This window comes from Arachis stenosperma, chromosome 9 (assembly GCF_014773155.1).
Source record: "Arachis stenosperma cultivar V10309 chromosome 9, arast.V10309.gnm1.PFL2, whole genome shotgun sequence".
Lineage (NCBI taxonomy): Eukaryota > Viridiplantae > Streptophyta > Magnoliopsida > Fabales > Fabaceae > Arachis > Arachis stenosperma.
Window position 1 is genome coordinate 104428251 of NC_080385.1, and position 18687 is coordinate 104446937.

The 18687-nt window shown below is 41.2% G+C and overlaps 1 non-coding gene across 1 annotated transcript; it reads right to left on the reverse strand.

Annotated features, from left to right (window-relative positions):
- Positions 1-7985: 7985 nt before the first annotated feature.
- Positions 7986-8089, reverse strand: LOC130952862 (small nucleolar RNA R71). The gene has a single exon (XR_009075038.1). It is a non-coding gene; the product is annotated as a small nucleolar RNA R71 (small nucleolar RNA).
- Between the last annotated feature and the right edge of the window lie 10598 nt (positions 8090-18687).

The window sequence follows — 18687 nt, forward strand, 5'->3', positions numbered from 1 at the left end:
TCTATGATTGTATCACTCAGGCTTCCAGGCTCTTTCTAGATAATTCTGCAGGAAATTCTTTGCATATGAAGACCACTGATGAGGCCATTGATTTGATTGAGTTGGTGGCCAACAATCAGTACTTATACTCGTTAGAGAGGACCGTGAAGAAAAGCGTCATAGAGCTAGATACCTTGGACGCTGTATTGGCTCAAAACAAAGCCATGTCTCAGAAGATAGACGCCATCACTCAACACTTAGGAAGTATTCAAGTCTCCTCTATTGCTAACCCGGTCTTTCTTTTGATACGAGTGGTGGAAAGTCTCAATTTGGAAGCTTTGGTTATGAATAAAACCTTCTTGAGCAAGCAAATTACATTGGTAATTCTTCAAGACTGGCCAATAATGATCCTTTTTCCAAAACATACAACCTGAGATGGAGAAATCACCCAAATTTTGGTTGAAAAAATCAGAGTCAAAATGAAAGGCATTCTGGGTTTAGCAACAATAACTACTCTTCTCAAAATAATTTTGGCCATTAATCTCAACCCTATCAAGCATATAATTCATATTCAAATCCCCAGAGGACTTTAGAATTGGAAATAGCCTTGGAAAAACTATCCAAGAACACTAATAGCTTCATACAGGAAACTAAAGCCTCAATTAGAAATTTAGAAATTCAAGTGGACAAGTTGAACAAGCAAAGTACAGAGAAGCCTAATCACACTCCAAGTGAGGAATGTAAGGCTATAAGTATGAGAAGTGGCAAAGTTGTAGGTCCAAAGACCAACAGTGGTGAAGAAGGTGCTAAAGAGATCATAAGTGATGCCAAATCCTCTAGGAACACCAACCTTGAGCACCCCTTCCCTCAGTTTATTCAAGTTGAGGCTGAACCACCAAAGGCAAAGGCTCTGGTACCAAAATACAAACCAAAACTTCCATATCCCCAAAGGCTCCAAAAGGTAACAAAGGACCAACAGTTTTCTAGAACAAATGACCCTTTATGCTAAATTCATGAAAGAACTTCTGACCAAGAAGAGGGATCGGAAGGAAAGTGAGACAGTAGTGCTTACCAAGGAGTGTAATGCCATTATTCAGAGGAACTTCCCGGAAAAGATGAAATATTTGGGGAGTTTTTCTAATTTCTTGCACCATTGGAGACGTTACTATTCAGAGGGCATCATGTGATTTTGGAGCAAGCATTAATCTCATGCCACTTTCACTGATGAGAAAGCTCCATATTGATGAGGTAATACCCACCAAAATCTCTCTTCAACTTGCAGATCATTCTATCAAATTTTCTCTTGGAGTGGTTGAGAATTTGCTTGTGAAAATTGGAACTTTTATTTTCCTTGCGGATTTTATCATATTGGACACGGAAGAGGATACCGATGCCTACATTATCGTAAGAAGTTCATTCTTGCTACCAGAAGGACCTTGATTGATGTTCATAAAGGTGAATTGACATTAAGGGTTAATAAAGAGAAAATTGTGATTAATGCACTTGAGGCCTTGTAACATCCCAGCGACCCTGAGGGGTGTATGAAAATTGATTTAATTGAACCATTGATCCAATATGTTTTGGAAGAACAAAAGCTTAAAGACATTTTGGAGCCATCTTTGGAAAGGAACTCGAATGAGACTGATAACCCTATACCTTCCAAGGAGGTGCCAAACATGCACAAAAAGGAGAGAGGATCACCGAAGCTTGAACTAAAACATCTACCCCACTCCCTCAAGTATGCTTTCTTAGGGGAAGAAGATTCTTATCGGTGATCATAAGCTCCTCTCTAAGAAAGGGTGAAGAAGATGCAATGTTACTTGTTCTGAAGGAACATAAAATGGCCCTTGGTTAGACCATTGCTGATTTAAAAGGGATAAGCTCGACTATGTGTATGCACAAAATTCTTCTTGAGGATGATTGATGCGTGAGCATCTTATACTCTTTCTCTTACATTTTTCAGTTGGCTTTTGTTAGATTTTATTTATTTTTACTTGATTTTAGTGCAAAAATCCCTTTTAGATGCTACTTTGAGTTGCTTTGGTGTTTTTATGATTTCAGGTGAAATTCGAAGCAATTTGGCGGAGTTTGGAGCAAAAAAGAAGAAAGCTGGCAGCACCCCTGGCGTTGAATGCTCAACTGGCGTTTAGCACCAGCAACGGATGCAAAGAGGCACGCCACTACTCCCCTTAGGGCGTTAAAGACCCAAAGTAGTGTTTAACGCTAGCACCGGGCAGAATTTCCCGTCTTTGGAGCTTCTCAAGTGGATTTAGCATTTATTAGTTTTATTTTTTTTTGTAATTAAACAATATCTTTTAGCTTTAGAATTTATTATTTTATTTTATTTTCGTTTCAAATTAGGTCAGTATAAAAAGGAAAAGATCACTTGTAATTGAGAGCTTCTCCCTTCTGCACGTTTTTAGAACCATATTTTCTCTGTAAGTCATGAGCAACTAAACCTTTTGGTTAAGGTTAGGAACTCTGTTTATTTCTATGGATTAGTACTATTATTTTCTATTTTAATTAATGTATTGATCCAATTCTAAGGATTATTTTCGTTCTTAATCTTATGAATTGGGTGGAACGAGAGTATGACCCTTTTCTACATGAGTTCTTGTGATTCTCGAGAGAGTTATCTAGCTTAAACTATAGGTTGAAAACAAATTCCTCCTAAATTGCTAAATTACATGAACTAATTGGGATATATGACATATAATACTGTTAGTTTTGGGAATTAGGGTTTTTGTAGCCATAAACTAGTTTTCTAAACTTAACCCTCTAATAGGAATTAAGTGACCACGAGAGTGGCGGTTAATGAAGGTTAGAGGAAGCTAAATCACTAAAAGATTAGGGTTTAGACATTTATAGTTCGCCATAAAATTAATCATGCGTTGTTAAAATATTTGGTAAGAACTTTTAATCCAGAAAGATAAACATCTCCAAAGCCTTAACTGTTTTCTCATATTGCTTTTACATCAAATCATTATTTGCTTTCTTTGTTTCACTGTTTATTGTTTATGTGAATTGCAACTCACCAAACCCCTTTTTGATTCACCTAACTAAGTCCAACTGGATAACCATTGTTTGCTCAGTCTAACAATCCTTGTGGGATTGACCCTCACTCACCTGAGATATTACTTGGATGACCCAGTGCCAGTTAAGTTGTGCAAAATCCTAATTCGCGCATCGAGTTTTCGGCACCGTTGTCGGAGATTGTTTGTGATTTACAACTGCTAGTTGTATAGTTACTTAGATTAGGTAGTTTTATTAGTTTTTGTTTATTCACTTTTTCTTTTTAATTTTTGATTTCTCATTTTATTTATTTTTCTTTATTTTCAAATTTTGCTCTATTTATTTTCTTTAAATTTTTTATTTTAAGTTTGGTGTCCTTTTAGTGTTTTTTCCTTTTCTATTTTCAAAAACCTTAATGTTTGTCTTCTTTCAAGTTTTCGAAATTTTTAGGTTACATTTTTACTTGTATTTTCGAAAATTTAGGTTAATTGCTTACTTTATTTTATTTTATTTATTTTTACATAGGATATCTCACTAGGAGTTCTCTATACTTTGACACAGAGACTCCAACTTTTTCTTTGTCTCTTGTTAGTTTATGAGTAGGAATATAGATAAAGAACCCCTTCTTGAGTTTGATCCTAAACCTGAGAGGACCTTGAAGTGGTGTTTGCAACAAGCCAGAGCATACAAAGCCAGAGAGAATCTCAAGGAAACTTTTGGGAAGGAAGCAGAAGAGCCCACCATGGACGCTAATGGTGGAAACACGAACACTAATAAGCAGGGAAAGAGTATAGCTGTACCTGCCATTGGTGCCAATCATTTTGAGTTGAAGCCCTAGTTGATCACTCTAGTACAACAAAACTGCCAGTTTCATAGACTCCTACAGGAGGATCCCAATTTATTCATCTCTAACTTCTTACAGATCTATGACACTGTGAAGACAAACAGAGTGAATCCTGATGTTTACAAGCCCATGCTCTCCCTATTTTCTGTAAGAGACAAAGCAAAACAGAAGCTTGACTTTCAACCCAAGGAGAGCCTGGACACCTCAAAAGAGATTAAGCTTAGGGTGGATGTTCAGACATTCAAAAGAGAGATAGAGAATCTCTCTGTGAGGCCTGAGAGAGATTCAAGCTTATGATCAGGAAGTGTTCCCTTTACATGTTTCTAGAATGGACCAGGCTGCAGATCTTTTATGATGGTCTCTCTGTGATTGCCAAGATGTCACTGAACAACTCTGCTGGTAGTTCCTTGCATATGAAGACAATGCCTGAAGAGGCGAATGAGTTCACAGAGATGGTTGCCAACAACCAATATCTTTACACTTCTGAGAGGAACCCTGTGAACACTGGGACTACTCAAAGGAAAAGAGTCATGGAGGTGGACATACTAGATGCCATCTTGACTAAAAACAAGATCATGCCCCAGCAAATTAGCTTGATCTCTCAACACCTAATAGGGATACAAGTCTCAGCTGTCAACACTCAAGAGGCATCCAATGACATGACTGGGAGATACAACCAAGGAGATGCCTATGGCTATGCTCAACCCACCACCGAGTAAGTAAATTACATGGGAAACTCCTCTAGAAATCCTAACAATGATCCATATTCGAATACTTTCAGTCAAGGATGGAGGAATCACCCTAACTTTGGGTGGAAGGAGTTGCCATAAAGCTTCAGCAATAGCCAGGGTAGAACCAATCAGAATAGATTTAAAAATAGTCAGTTCCAGCCCTCTCAGTAGCAGCAAGGACACTCTCAGAGTCAAGACAATCTAACTTAGCCACAATAGTCTCTGAACTTTCCAAAACCACTCACAGCTTTTTGCAAGAGACAAGAGCTTCAATTCAGAACTTGGAAGTACAAGTGGTCAGTTGAGCAAGAGGATACCTGAGAGACCTTCTAACACTCTTCCCAGAAGCACAGAGGTGAATCCAAGAGAAGAATGTAAGGCCCTCATCATGGGAAGGAGGCCGAGCCTAAGGAGGTGCATGCTGCTGATGCCAAGGCATCTTAGGCTAGTTTCACTAGCATTTTTCTGTTAGTTTTAGTTGTTTTATGCATTTTCTTGAGCTTAAAGTAACCAAGAATGGTTAATTGGATAAGAAAGCAATAAACCATCCAAACAGTATGATTTTTGATGCAAATTTCATGAGTTTTTAGTTATATTACTTGAATGCTATGAATGAAAGATTTCTCATGAAATTTTTGCAAGACTTTGATGCAGTTGTTTGGATGATTTCAGGGAAGAAGAGGCTAGGCAAGGAAGCAACAAAATCAATAAAGGAAGCTTGAATATCACAAGTGGCATTTAACCTCCAGTTTAACCTTAAACTGGAAGTTAAACGCCAGAATTGAAAGCACCAGGGAGCATTCCCACGTTTAAGCTCCAGTTTAAGCTTAAACTGGAGCTTAAACGTGTTCGACTATTTTTTCTCCTCCAGGGTTGCTTTCTCATTTCCACGTTTAAGCTTCAGTTTAAGCTTAAACTGAAGCTTAAACGTGTTCGACCATTCTCCTCCAGGGTTGTGTTTTGCATTTCCACGTTTAAGCTCCAGTTTAAGCTTAAACTGGAGCTTAAATGTGTTCGACCCAATTTTCCTCCAGGGGTTGCTTTCCTCACTTCCACGTTTAAGCTCCAGTTTAAGCTTAAACTGGAGCTTAAACGTGTTCGACATTTCACACTCCAGGATTGCTTTCTTCCATTCCCACGTTTAAGCTTCAGTTTAACCTTAAACTGAAGCTTAAACGTGTTCGACAATTTTACCTCCTGGAAGTGTCTAGCGTTTAAGTTGAAGTTTAAGCTTAAACTTCAACTTAAACGCCACTAATTGAAAAGGTTTCTGGGCCAAGAATATTGCAGTTTAAGTTAGCATTTGAGCACAAATATTAACTTAAATATACTCTGGTATGAAACCCAATTGAATATCATGGTTTATGGGATTGGGCCTGAAGAATTGAGGAGTCTGAAATTTCAATTTGTTGAGTCATGTGTCATTATTTGATTATCACTAAGTTGGCTCAATGAATATTGCAGAATTGGATCAGCAGCCTCATCAGGATTATGGATCATAAACCCAAAGCAAAAGGAAATCAGGAAAAGGCCTCAAAGCCCAAGAAACACAACAGAAGCTCAATTTAGAAAGTGTATAAATAGGATAGAATTTAAGTTTGAAAGGACCTTTTTAGAGACTTTTGGATCATTTTTCTAGTTTTTATACTTGTTGTAATTGAATTCAGAGCTATGACTCACTAAACCCCTTTCATTGGGTTAGGGAGCTCTATTGTAATTCAATGAATCAATAATAGTTTTTATCTTCTTCTTCAATCTTTTCTCTTGAATTTTGTTAGAAAGCTTCTCGATCTAATTCCATTGGTTAGTTGTCTTGGGAAAGAAACTATCCATAATTGGAATCCTTCGGAACCTTGGGAAAGGAATGGAGGATTCATGCTAGAGAAGCTTTCTCACAGTGAATTGGATTGGGGTTTGGATGGATATTGTGACATGTAATCCTACCAAATTGTGGTTCATGAAACTGTGTGGTATAATCAGTGATCGAGCATCATCTCTTCTTATGAACATTTAAACCAAGGGATTGGGAATTTGTTTGTTTTTAGAGAGAATTGGTGAGCCAAGGGATTGGGATCCAATCATATAAGATTGCCAAGCAAAATTCAATGAATGCATTGGTTGAGGAAGGGATAAAAATGTTTTGATTCGGAGATTTCAATATCTCCTGAAACCCAATGAATTCCCCATTTCTGATCTACCACTTTCTCTTTACATTCTGCACTTAAATTCATGCAATCACCCCGATCCCCTTTTAATTTCAGCAATTTAGCTTCTCGCTCTTTAATTCATGCAATTTAAGATTCCGCACTTTCAATTTCTTGCCATTTACGTTTCCCGCCAATTTTACATTCCGCAATTCTCATCTAAATCTTGATTCCGCTCAACTAGAACACACTTCTAATCCGAATTGCTCACTCAACCAATCCTTGTGGGATTCGACCTCACTCTATTGTGAGTTTTTACTTGACGATAACCGGTGCACTTGCCGGAAGGAATTTTGCCGATCGTGCAATTTCCTAAAATCGTAGCTATCAAGTTTATAGCACGCATCAAGTTTATGGCGCCATTGCCGGGGATTGGTTTTCGATTGACAATTCTCAAATTGGAAGTTAACTAGATTGAGCATTTTTCTTGTTTTGTTAATTCAGTTCAAGTTACTTGTTGAATTTTAATTTCTGCACTCTGTTACTTGCTTTCTTTCTTTATGCCTTTAAATTCAAGCAACTAACTCACTGACTCACTAACTATTTGAATTAATTCCTCAACTGCTCTAACCATACTCTTCCATTAACCAAGAGTATTTCACTTGTTTGTTGCCTGTGCTGTGTTCTTGTATGACAGGTAGGAGAAGAGGGACATCAACTCCTCCATACACCGAACCAGAGAGGACCCTTCACAGACTTAGAAGGGAAGCAAGAGGGAAGAGAGTACTGGGAGAAGAAGAATCTGAAGGAGAATCTGAGGACAATTTTGAGGAAGCTCTAGATCTCAACATGGATAGAGAAGTTCACAACCATGAGAGGGCTGATGGAAACAATGCCATTCCCGAGAGGAGGGTTCTTGGTTCATACATAAACCCAACCTCTGGGAATTGTGGTAGCAGCATTCAGAAACCACCCATTCAGGCCAACAATTTTGAACTCAAACCACAGCTAATATCACTGGTGGAGGATCATTGTTCATTTGGTGGAAGTGCTAATGAAGATCCAAACCAACATCTCACAAAATTCCTGAGAATTTGTGACACTGTGAAGTCCAATGGAGTCCAGGAAGATGCCTATAAACTGCTCTTGTTCCCATTCTCACTTAGGGACAAGGCAGCTAAGTGGCTGAAATCATTCCCAAGGGGGAGCCTAACAACCTGGGATGAGGTGGAAAGCAAGTTTCTGGCACGTTTCTACCCCCCACAAAAGGTCAATAGGCTTCGATCTGAGGTTCAGACTTTTAGACAACAAGATGGTGAAACTCTCTACGAGGCATGGGAGAAGTTCAAGGAGTTGACAAGGAAATGCCCACCAGACATGTTCCATGACTGGGTGCAATTACATATTTTCTATGATGGACTTTCTTATGAATCAAGGAAGGTTGTAGACCATTCATCAGGAGGTTCATTGAACAGGAAAAAGACTGTGGAAGAAGCCATTGAAGTGATTGAGACAGTGGCTGAGAATGAGTACTACTATGCTTCAGAGAGACACAACACTAAGGGAGTCATGGAACTGAACCATGTTGATACAATTCTAGCCCAAAACAAGGTGTTTGCCAAGCAACTAGCAGAGCTCACCAGAAAATTAGGAACAAATCAAGTGGCTACAATACACACACAAGATCAAGAGGAGGTAAGCACTGAAGGAGGTGATTGGGAAGAGGCCAACTATGTGGGAAATCAACAAAGGCAACCATATGATCCACATTCCAACACTTACAACTCAGGCTGGAAAAACCACCCAAACTTTGGGTGGGGAAACCAACAAACCCAACCACAAAACCACAAACCTTACAACTCCAACCAAAGATCATACCAAGCCACACAAAACACTTACTCCCAACCACCATATCATGGCCAAAATAATCAACCTGCCCAACCTAATCCGAACTAACAATTTCAAGATCAATTAAACAGGATAGAAAGAATGCTTGCAACCATGGGTCAAGACATAACCGAATTGAAAGCCTTTAAGGAAGAAGTAAATTCTAACTTGCAAAACCAAGGAGCTGCCATCCAGAAGCTAGAAAATTAAATTGGGTATTTGTCTAAGCACACCCCTGGGTCAAGCGTTTCTCATGCTGCCAAGGCTATTGCAAGGGAAGAATGTAAGGCCATAACCCTCAGAAGTGGAAAGAAGCTAAAGGATATCTCAAGGGAAACCACAGAGGATGAAGCAAAGGAAAATGTGAGAGACAAGGAACAGGGATAATCTTCTACACCGTCTGCAACAAAAGAAAAAGAAAAAGAGGTCCTGAAGCCTTATACACCCAAAGCACCATATCCTCAACGTTTGATGAAAAGTGAAAAGGATGGCCAATTCTCCAGATTTTTGGAGATTTTCAAGAAGCTTCAAATCAACATTCCGTTTGCTGAGGCAATAGAGCAAATGCCACTCTATGCAAAATTCTTAAAGGAATTAATGACCAAGAAGAGAAGCTGGAGAAATGAGGAAACTGTGTTGTTGACTGAAGAATGCAGTGCCATCATTCAACACAAATTGCCTCAGAAATTGAAGGATCCAGGCAGTTTCCAAATTCCCTGCATCATAGGAGAAGTCATGGTGGAGAAGGCCTTGTGTGACTTAGGGGCCAGTATCAATTTGATGTCTCTAACAATGATGAGAAGAATGAAGATTGAGGAGGCCAAACCAACAAGAATGGCCCTCCAGTTGGCAGATCGAACTTTTAAATTCCCTCATGGGATAGTTGAGGATTTGTTGGTAAAAGTGGGAGATTTTATATTTCCTGCTGATTTTGTGGTGTTAGATATGGAGGAAGAAGCCAAAGCTTCGATAATCCTGGGAAGACCCTTCCTGGCTACTGCTGGAGCCATCATAAATGTCCAAAAGGGTGAACTCACTCTTAGATTACATGATGAGCAATTGGTGTTTAACGTATTCAAGGCAATGAGCTATCCATCAGAATCACTAAGGGAATGCATGAGGGTGGATGTAGTGGACATTGCAGTACAAGAAACCTTTGAGGAAACAACAAAGGAAGTGACAGAGGAGGAGTTCACCAAGGATATTGAAGTTAGTGACATCAAGGCTGCTGAAACAATCATGCCAAGCATGCCAGAGAGAGTGAAAGAAGAGAAGGAAGCACCAAAACCGGAGCTCAAAGCATTGCCCCCTAATCTCAAGTATACATACTTGAGTAGTGATGAGAGCCATCCTGTTATCATTAACTCTGTCCTGAGCCAAGAACAGGAAGAAGAATTGATCAAGGTGCTACAAACTCATCAAGATGCCATTGGATGGACCCTAGCTGATTTGAAGGGGATAAGTTGATCCATATGCATGCATAAGATCTTGTTAGAAGAGGATGCTAGACCCTCCATTCAAGCTCAGAGAAGATTAAATCCCGTCATGAAAGAAGTGGTACAAAAGGAGGTCATGAAGTTATGGCAGGCAGGGGTAATCTACCCCATTTCTGATAGCCCATGGGTTAGTCCCATCCATGTAGTTCCCGAGAAAGGTGGCATAACTGTGGTGCCAAATGAGAGGAACGAACTCATACCCACAAGAACTGTCACTGGGTGGAGGATGTGCATAGACTACAGGAAGCTCAATGAAGCCACCAGAAAAGATCATTTCCCACTCCCATTTATGGATCAGATGCTTGAAAGGCTTGCAGGACATGCTTACTATTGTTTTCTGGATGGATATTCAGGCTATAATCAGATAGTAGTTGATCCAAGAGATCAAGAGAAAACATCATTTGTTTGTCCATATGGAGTTTTTGCTTATAGACGCATGCCCTTTGGATTGTGCAATGCACCTGCCACTTTCCAAAGGTGCATGCTGTCCATCTTTTCGGACATGATTGAAAAATTCATTGAAGTCTTCATGGATGATTTTTCTGTGTTTGGAGATTCTTTTCCTAGCTGCCTACACCACCTTGCCTTGGTGCTTAAGAGATGCCAAGAAACCAACCTAGTATTAAACTGGGAAAAGTGTCATTTCATGGTCACAGAAGGAATAGTTCTTGGCCACAAGGTCTCTAATAGAGGCATTGAGGTGGACAGAGCTAAGGTGGAACTCATTGAAAAACTACCTCCACCAAGTAATGTCAAGGCAGTTAGGAGTTTTTTGGGACACGCTGGCTTTTACAGAAGGTTTATTAGAGACTTTTCTAAAATAGCCAAACCTTTGAGTAACTTGCTTGTCTCTGATACACCCTTTGTATTTGATAAAAATTGCATGCTAGCCTATGAACTTTTGAAGCAAAAACTTTCCTCTGCACCTATCATTGCCCCACCTGATTGGAACTTACCTTTTGAACTGATGTGTGATGCATCAGACCTTGCTATTGGGGCAGTGTTAGGACAAAGGAAAGACAATTTGGTACATGTAATTTATTATGCCAGTAAAGTCTTGAATGACAACCAAAGGAATTACACAACCACTGAAAAAGAACTCTTGGCAATAGTCTTTGCATTTGACAAATTTAGATCCTATCTCATTGGATCTAAAGTCATTGTCTTCACTGATCATTCAGCTTTAAAATACTTACTTGCAAAACAAGAATCCAAACCAAGACTTATTAGATGGGTTCTTTTGTTGCAGGAATTTGACATTGAAATCAAAGACAAGAAGGGTGTAGAGAACAAGGTGGCAGACCATTTAACAAGGATACCATGTGAAGAAGGAAGCACACAAAGCACACATATAAATGAGTGCTTTCCTGATGAACAACTCATGGTAATTCACAAAGCACCCTGGTTTGCAGACATAGCAAACTTCAAGGCCACTGGGAGTTTGCCGTTGGAATTTAACAAGCATCAAAGGAAGAAATTGGTAAATGATGCCAAATACTTCATCTGGGATGAACCATACTTGTTCAAAAAATGTTCGGATGGCATACTCAGAAGATGCATATCAGAGGAAGAAGGAAGGGAAGTCTTATGGGACTGCCATGGCTCCACTTATGGAGGACATTTTGCAGGAGAAAGAACAGCAGCTAAGGTGTTGCAGTGTGGTTTTTATTGGCCCACTATCTTCAAAGATGCAAAGGAACTAGTGAAGCACTGTCATGAATGCCAGAAAGCGGGGAACCTGCCAAGAAGAAATGAAATGCCACAACAATTCATTCTGGAACTTGAATTGTTTGATGTATGGGGGATAGATTTCATGAGACCCTTTCCCACCTCATACTCAAATAATTACATTCTTGTGGCAGTAGACTATGTCTCCAAATGGGTTGAAGCAATAGCAACTCCAACCAATGATAATAAGGTAGTCATGAACTTCCTCAGAAAACACATTTTTTGCCGTTTTGGGGTTCCAAGAGCAATCATCAGTGATGGAGGAAGCCATTTCTACAACAAACCATTAGAGGCATTGCTTCTAAAATATGGAGTCAAACACAAGGTAGCCACACCATACCATCCACAGACAAGTGGGCAAGCCGAAATATCTAATAGGGAACTCAAAAGAATCCTGGAAAAGACTGTGGGAACTTCAAGGAAGGACTGGTCGATTAAGCTAGATGATGCTCTTTGGGCATATAGGACAGCTTTCAAAACACTAATTGGAATGTCTCCTTACCAACTAGTATATGGAAAAGCTTGCCATTTGCCACTGGAGTTGGAGCACAAGGCATTCTGGGCCTTGAAACTTTTGAACTTGGATAGCAAAGCTGCTGGAGAAAGAAGGATGTTGCAAATTCAAGAGTTGGAAGAATTCAGAGCTGAAGCTTATGAGAATGCCAAAATTTACAAAGAAAGAGCAAAGAAGAAGCATGACAGCAACATAGCCCCAAGGAAATTTGAAGAGGGACAAAAAGTATTGCTCTACAATTCTAGGCTGAAGCTATTTCCAGGGAAGCTAAAATCAAGGTGGTCTGGACCATTCCTTGTCACCAAGGTCTCCCAATATGGACAAGTAGAAATCATGGAAGAAAAGTCACAACGAACCTTCACTGTGAATGGTCAAAGACTCAAACATTACTTGGGAGATGTGGAGGAGAAGGACAAGGTTAAATATCACCTCAACTGAGGAAGCTGACCGTCAAGCTAATGACGTTAAAGAAGCGCTTGTTGGGAGGCAACCCAACCTGAGGTAATACTCCTTTGCTGTTTCTTTTATTTGTTTCAATAAAAAGGTGAAGTAGTTTCTGTGCATTGCAAAGAATTAAGTTTGGTGTTTCACACCAAACAATGAATTCGTGGATCAATAATTCAAAGGGGAATGTGTGACTCTAAGTTTGGTGTTCCACCATACAGATCAACTGAACACAACAACCTTTGAATTATATGAAAGGAACAACCATTCTAAGCAATCACAGAAATGCTTAAAATCCCTAGCAGCAACTTCATTCCAAGGAGAATTCAAGGATTCAAAGAGCAGAGGAGTAAGTAGGAGACTAAGTTTGGTGTTCACACACCAACTTAAGACTCAGACACTTGCCCATACATAGTTGAGCTAACCACTCAAGTGCTTGAGAAGCAAGAAACTTCATCACTCTTTTCAGGAAAGGAAACAAGGATCTTAGAAAGAACATGAAGCAACAATTAGGAGAAGAAGGAGAAATCAAATTGTTTCCTGGCAACAAAGAGAAAACAAGAAATTTCACAAGGTGGTATTGTTCCTTGACCATTCTTTAAAAGGCAAACAAAAGCATGCTTGTTCTGGTTTAAACTGTAACTGTTGAATCTTTCTGGAATGTGAAGTTTTTAGTATGAGTGTTGATTTACTGCTTTGAATAAAGTGAATGCCTAGATGTTTGGATATAACTTCACCTTCTTAAACAAATGCTTGCCATGCTTGTTCTGTTTCCAAAAATAAAAGAAAAGTTTGAACAAAAGTAACTTGGCTCAATTAGTGACAAATCAAGTAGAATTAAGTGGTGGTATGCATGCTTGATTGTTTAGTCAGATCACTGGAAATTGAGTGTAGAATTATCATTTTTGTGTAGAAGTTTGAATACTGTCTATGGATCTTGATGAATAAATGTCTTTGGCCATGAAAAAGAAAGAAAAAGAGGAAGAAAAAGCCACTGAAAAAGGGCAACCAAAAAGCAAAAAAATTGAGAAAATAAGTGTTCCGGGGGTTACCTGAAACGTGTAGCTCGGTCGTCTGGAGAGGCCCGAGGTGGGGGTTCAGGGACCCGAGCTTGATATGCAGAGTGGCTGGTGGTTGTACCTGCAATGACACTCCGATGCTTAAGTTAGCATGGGTCCAAGCAGATATGTGTAGATGTGGAATGAATGTCATACCTGGGTGCTCCAGTGTATTTATAGTAGTTGGCCGTGATCTTCCCTGGATAAGATATTCTTATCTTTATCTTATCTTTCGGGAGTTTTATCCCTATCTTTGTGGAACCGCCTTTGCTAGGCCTTTTCGGCCTTTAGGTTTGGGCTGGGTTCCTTTTGATGGGCCTTCCCTTGCTTTATCCGTCCGAGGTCCGACCTTTAGGCGTGAGCCTTAGGACGAGGTCGGACCTTTTATGAACTGACCGAGTTTGGAGGAGCCCGGTCAGGGTATAAACAGTGCCCCTGCCCGAGTTCGTCCTTTTCGGGAGGTCGAGCTCGGGCATAGCGGTTTTTCAAATTTCAGAAATGGCCGTTTCCTGCATTTATTGCATTTTACCGTTTTTCCTTGATTTCCGTTCGGGCTCTGTGAGGGCTTTATTTATTTTGCCCCTTTTCCTCTTTTTTCTGCGTTTTTGTTTCTTCTTTTCCTTTTCGAGCACTGCTTCTTCTCTCTTTTTACTCTGCTTCCCCGAATCTCTCCGTGCGTCATTCTGGGGTTTCTTCTGTGCCGTCGTTTTCTTCTTGCTCCGGAGCTCGTCGTCTTCGTTTCTTTCCAGGTTTGTTCCCATGTTTCTCTTTTTCTTGTGCACATATGCTTCTATTTCTTTGTGTGGCTCTTGTTTGCTTCTTTTTCTTTATGCCTGGGTTGCCCCGAAAAGAGGCGCCGCCATTTGTTTTGTTGTTTGTATATGGGGGGGGCTCTTTTTGTTTTCTGGTATCTTTAGTTCCGGGTTGCTTTTTCTTCGTGGGGTTTTGTTTCTTGCTTTGCTGAATGGGTTTTCGCTGTCTTCTTTATGTGATTTTTGCTTGCTGTTGCATTTCTTCTTTGTAGGTAAGAATTTTATGTCTCGAAAGGTTCTTCAAGCGATGTCGACTAAGATTCCACGTGGTCTTGGTTGGGTAGACCCTCTTCCTCTAAAAGTCCCTTCTGTGGTAGATTCTGAGTATTTAGCTAGGTTCCGTAGGCACTGTAGCATATGTGAAAATAGAGAGTCTGAGAGGGATTATGAACTAGTGGCCCCGGATTCCGAGGAGAGAGTGTGCTTTCCGCCCCTAGATAGTTCCGAGAAGCTCTTCTTTTATGCCTATGATTGTTTTTTCTCTAAGCTGGGTGTCCGACTTCCCTTTACCGACCTGGAGTCCGAGGTGTTATGGTCTTGTAACCTTGCCCCTACGCAGCTCCATCCGAATTCTTGGGCGTTTTTAAAGCTGTTTCAACTTTTGTGTCAGTTTTTGGGCGTCGCTCCCTCTATTTCTCTTTTTTCCTACTTGTTTGTGTTGACGAAGCCGGGGTCGGGTGGAGGGAAGGTATCTTGGGTCTCTTTTAGGGCTAACCAGGGAAGGAAGTTTTGTACCCTTTATGATGAGTCCTTTCATGATTTTAAGAACTTTTATTTCAAGGTCCGGGCTGCTGGAGACGCCCGACCTTTCTTTCTAGATGAGAGTGGGGAGCCTTCTTTTCCTCTTTGTTGGCAGGAGAATGTAGTGTCTGCTAAGTATACCTTTGAGAGTCTAGATGAGGTTGAGCAGGCTTTTGTGGGTGTGGTGAGCAGTTTATGGGGTCGGGCACCTCACTTGGACACGAAGAAAATGTTGGGAGATCCAAGCCTTCTCCGTTCCGAGTTAGGTAGTTCCCGACCTCTCCGAGATTCATCTTTCTTAGTATTTTTGGCTTTGCTTGTTTTGGTGGAATTTCTGTTGTGGTAATCCTTTTCTTTTATTTCTGCAGAGATGTCTTCTCAGGCGGATTCCATGAAGTACCTTCGTCGGACGAAGAAGTCTGTGGCCGCTCGGAATATTGAGGCTGGGGGGGCTTCTGCCCGATCTTCTCCGGAGAAGACTACTGTGGGTGTCACTACTCGGTCAAAGACTATTCCGACTCCCCAGTTCCGGGCTATAAATCAAGATCCTCCGACTTCTGGACCTGCTACCTCTTCTCCTCCTTCGTCCTCGGGTCCTCCTCCCAAGAAACAGAAGACCTCTCAAGAGCCTGCGGGTTTTAATGACAAGGATTTCGATGCTCTTGGTTGGGTTGAACAGCATATTCTCCCTCAGACTTTTATTTCTACTGATGATGTGTCTATGGAGCACCATTTTCAGTATATGGCGCGGAGCTGTGTCCGGATGGCTAGTCTTCATGCCGCTATTGCCCGGGAGTTCAAGAAATCCCCTATTGGTGCGACCAGTTCCCGACTTGAGAAAGCTCAGTCTGAGTTCGAGAAAATTAATAAACTGAAGGCTGCCAGGATTGCTGAGCTGGAGGAGTCTTTGGAGAAGGAGAAAGCTAAAGCTACCGCGGCTGTGGCGGCGGCGAGTTCGTCCGAGGAGATGGCGAAGGCGGCGAAGGAGAATTATACTCGGGCACCTGCCGAGCTTGTGGAGACAAAGGAGAACTTGCAATCTGCTCAGGATGATTTTTACGAGCTAGAGGGACATGTGGCTAAGGGTATGGATGCTATGTATGAAAATTTGAAGGCTCAGGTCCGGGTTCTTGCTCCTGATCTGGATCTGAGTTTATTCAGTACGGATAACGTTGTTGTGGAGGGAAAGATTGTTCCTGCTCCCAACGAGGATGAGGTTCCGGTGTCTGACCCCCAAGTTCCGATTGCGAGCCCGACTTCACTTTTGGCCGGGGATGGATCTGGTGTGGGGGTTTTAAATCGAGATGATGGTGCTGTCGATGCTGTCCCGATTTCTATGTTTCTTCCGCAGCCTTCTGTTGATGTGGCGTCCGGAAAGGATTTTTGATTCTTCTGTAATCCTTTTTATCTTTTGGTTTTTTTTTTTGCCCGACCTGTGGGCTCCTTTTGTTTTTCGATGGTTTCTGTGAATGCTTTGGACACCCTTTTTGCTTTTAGCTACTTGTAGTAACTTTTTAGCTTATTATGCGGTGTTTTGTTCGCGTTTTGACTTTTTGTTCCGCTTTTATGCTTTTTTAGTTGTTTTTGGATAACAACTTTTTAGCTAGCGCTTGGAACTTTTGTTTTACCCCTTTCTTTGCTTTCGTTTTTTCGCTTGTACTTTTTAGTTGTTATTGTATAGCAACTTTTTAGTAAGCGTTTTCGAAATCTTTGGCTTTCACCGTTTTAAGGCTTCTTTCTTTGATCCGGGCTTTTTCTCGGACCTCGGGCGTTCGAGTACCTCCCTTTGTTGGGTCCGACTTTGTCGTTGGTCGGCCTTTTAAGTTATTTTTGTAATCTCTTTTTATTTGGCTTTTTTGAGCCTTTTCAGAGTTGCTTTATAACTTCTCACATTAATTTGAACCTCGTCGCTTTATCTTTGCCGACCTTGTGTGGTCTCTTGGCAAATGATTTTTTGCGTTTTGTCGAGCATAAATTAATGCGCCTTGGTGGGGTACTTTCTAGGATTTGTTTCATCACAAGGAAGTACAAAAGAAAATAGAAAAATTTGATTAGTATTAAAAAGGAAAGAATATTTACAGAGTGTTTACCCTTGACTAGGTCGGGTGCCTTACTTGACCGGGTGTCTCATTAAAAAACCCTTGTAGGGAAAAAGAGTACACCTCGGGTCAAATTTTTCTAGCTGTAGTACCGTCTTAGATTACAGGCGTGCCAGGCCCTGGGCAGCTCATTGCCTTCTAGGTCGGATATCTTGTAATAGCCTGTTCCTAAGACTTCTGTTACTTTGTAGGGTCCTTTCCAATTTGCAGCTAGCTTTCCTTCTCCCGACTTTTGTGTTCCGATGTCATTTCGGATTAGAATTAGGTCGTGAGTGGAGAAGCTTCGTTTTATTACTTTCTGATTGTATCTGAGGGCCGTTCGCCGTTTTAAGGCTTCTTCTCGGATCCGGGCTCTTTCTCGGACCTCAGGGAGGAGGTCGAGTTCTTCCTTTTGTGCCTGCGGGTTACCTTCTTCGTTGTAGAAGATGACTCTGGGTGACCCTTCATCTATTTCGATAGGAATCATTGCCTCCATCCCGTAAGCTAGTCGGAATGGCGATTCTCCCGTTGTAGAGTGTGGAGTTGTCCGATATGCCCATAATACCTGGGGGAGCTCCTCGGCCCATGCTCCTTTGGCCTCTTGGAGTCTTCGTTTTAACCCGGCCAAGATGACTTTATTTGCGGCCTCTGCTTGTCCGTTGGCTTGTGGGTGCTCGACTGAGGTGAATTGCTGTTTGATTTTTAGTTCGGCCACCAAGTTCTGAAAGCTTGTGTCCGTAAACTGTGTTCCATTGTCTGTTGTGATGGAGTAGGGGACTCCGAACCTTGTGACAATGTTTTTGTATAGGAATTTGCGGCTTTTCTGAGCCGTAATGGTGGCTAAGGGTTCGGCTTCGATCCACTTTGTGAAGTAGTCGACCCCTACTATGAGGTATTTGACTTGCCCCGGTCCTTGGGGGAACGGGCCGAGTAGGTCAAGTCCCCATTTTGCGAAGGGCCATGGTGCGGTGATGCTGATAAGGTCTTCGGGTGGTGCTTTGTGGAAATTGGCGTGTTTTTGGCAGGGGGCATATTTTCACAAATTCTGTTGCGTCTTTCTGTAAGGTCGGCCAGTAGAACCTGGCTCGGACTACTTTTTTGGATAATGCCCGAGCTCCGAGATGGTTCCCACACATGCCTCCGTGGACTTCTTCGAGGACGCTCTTTGTTTCTGAGGTCGGGACGCACCTAAGGAGGGGGTTTGTGAATCCTCTTCTGT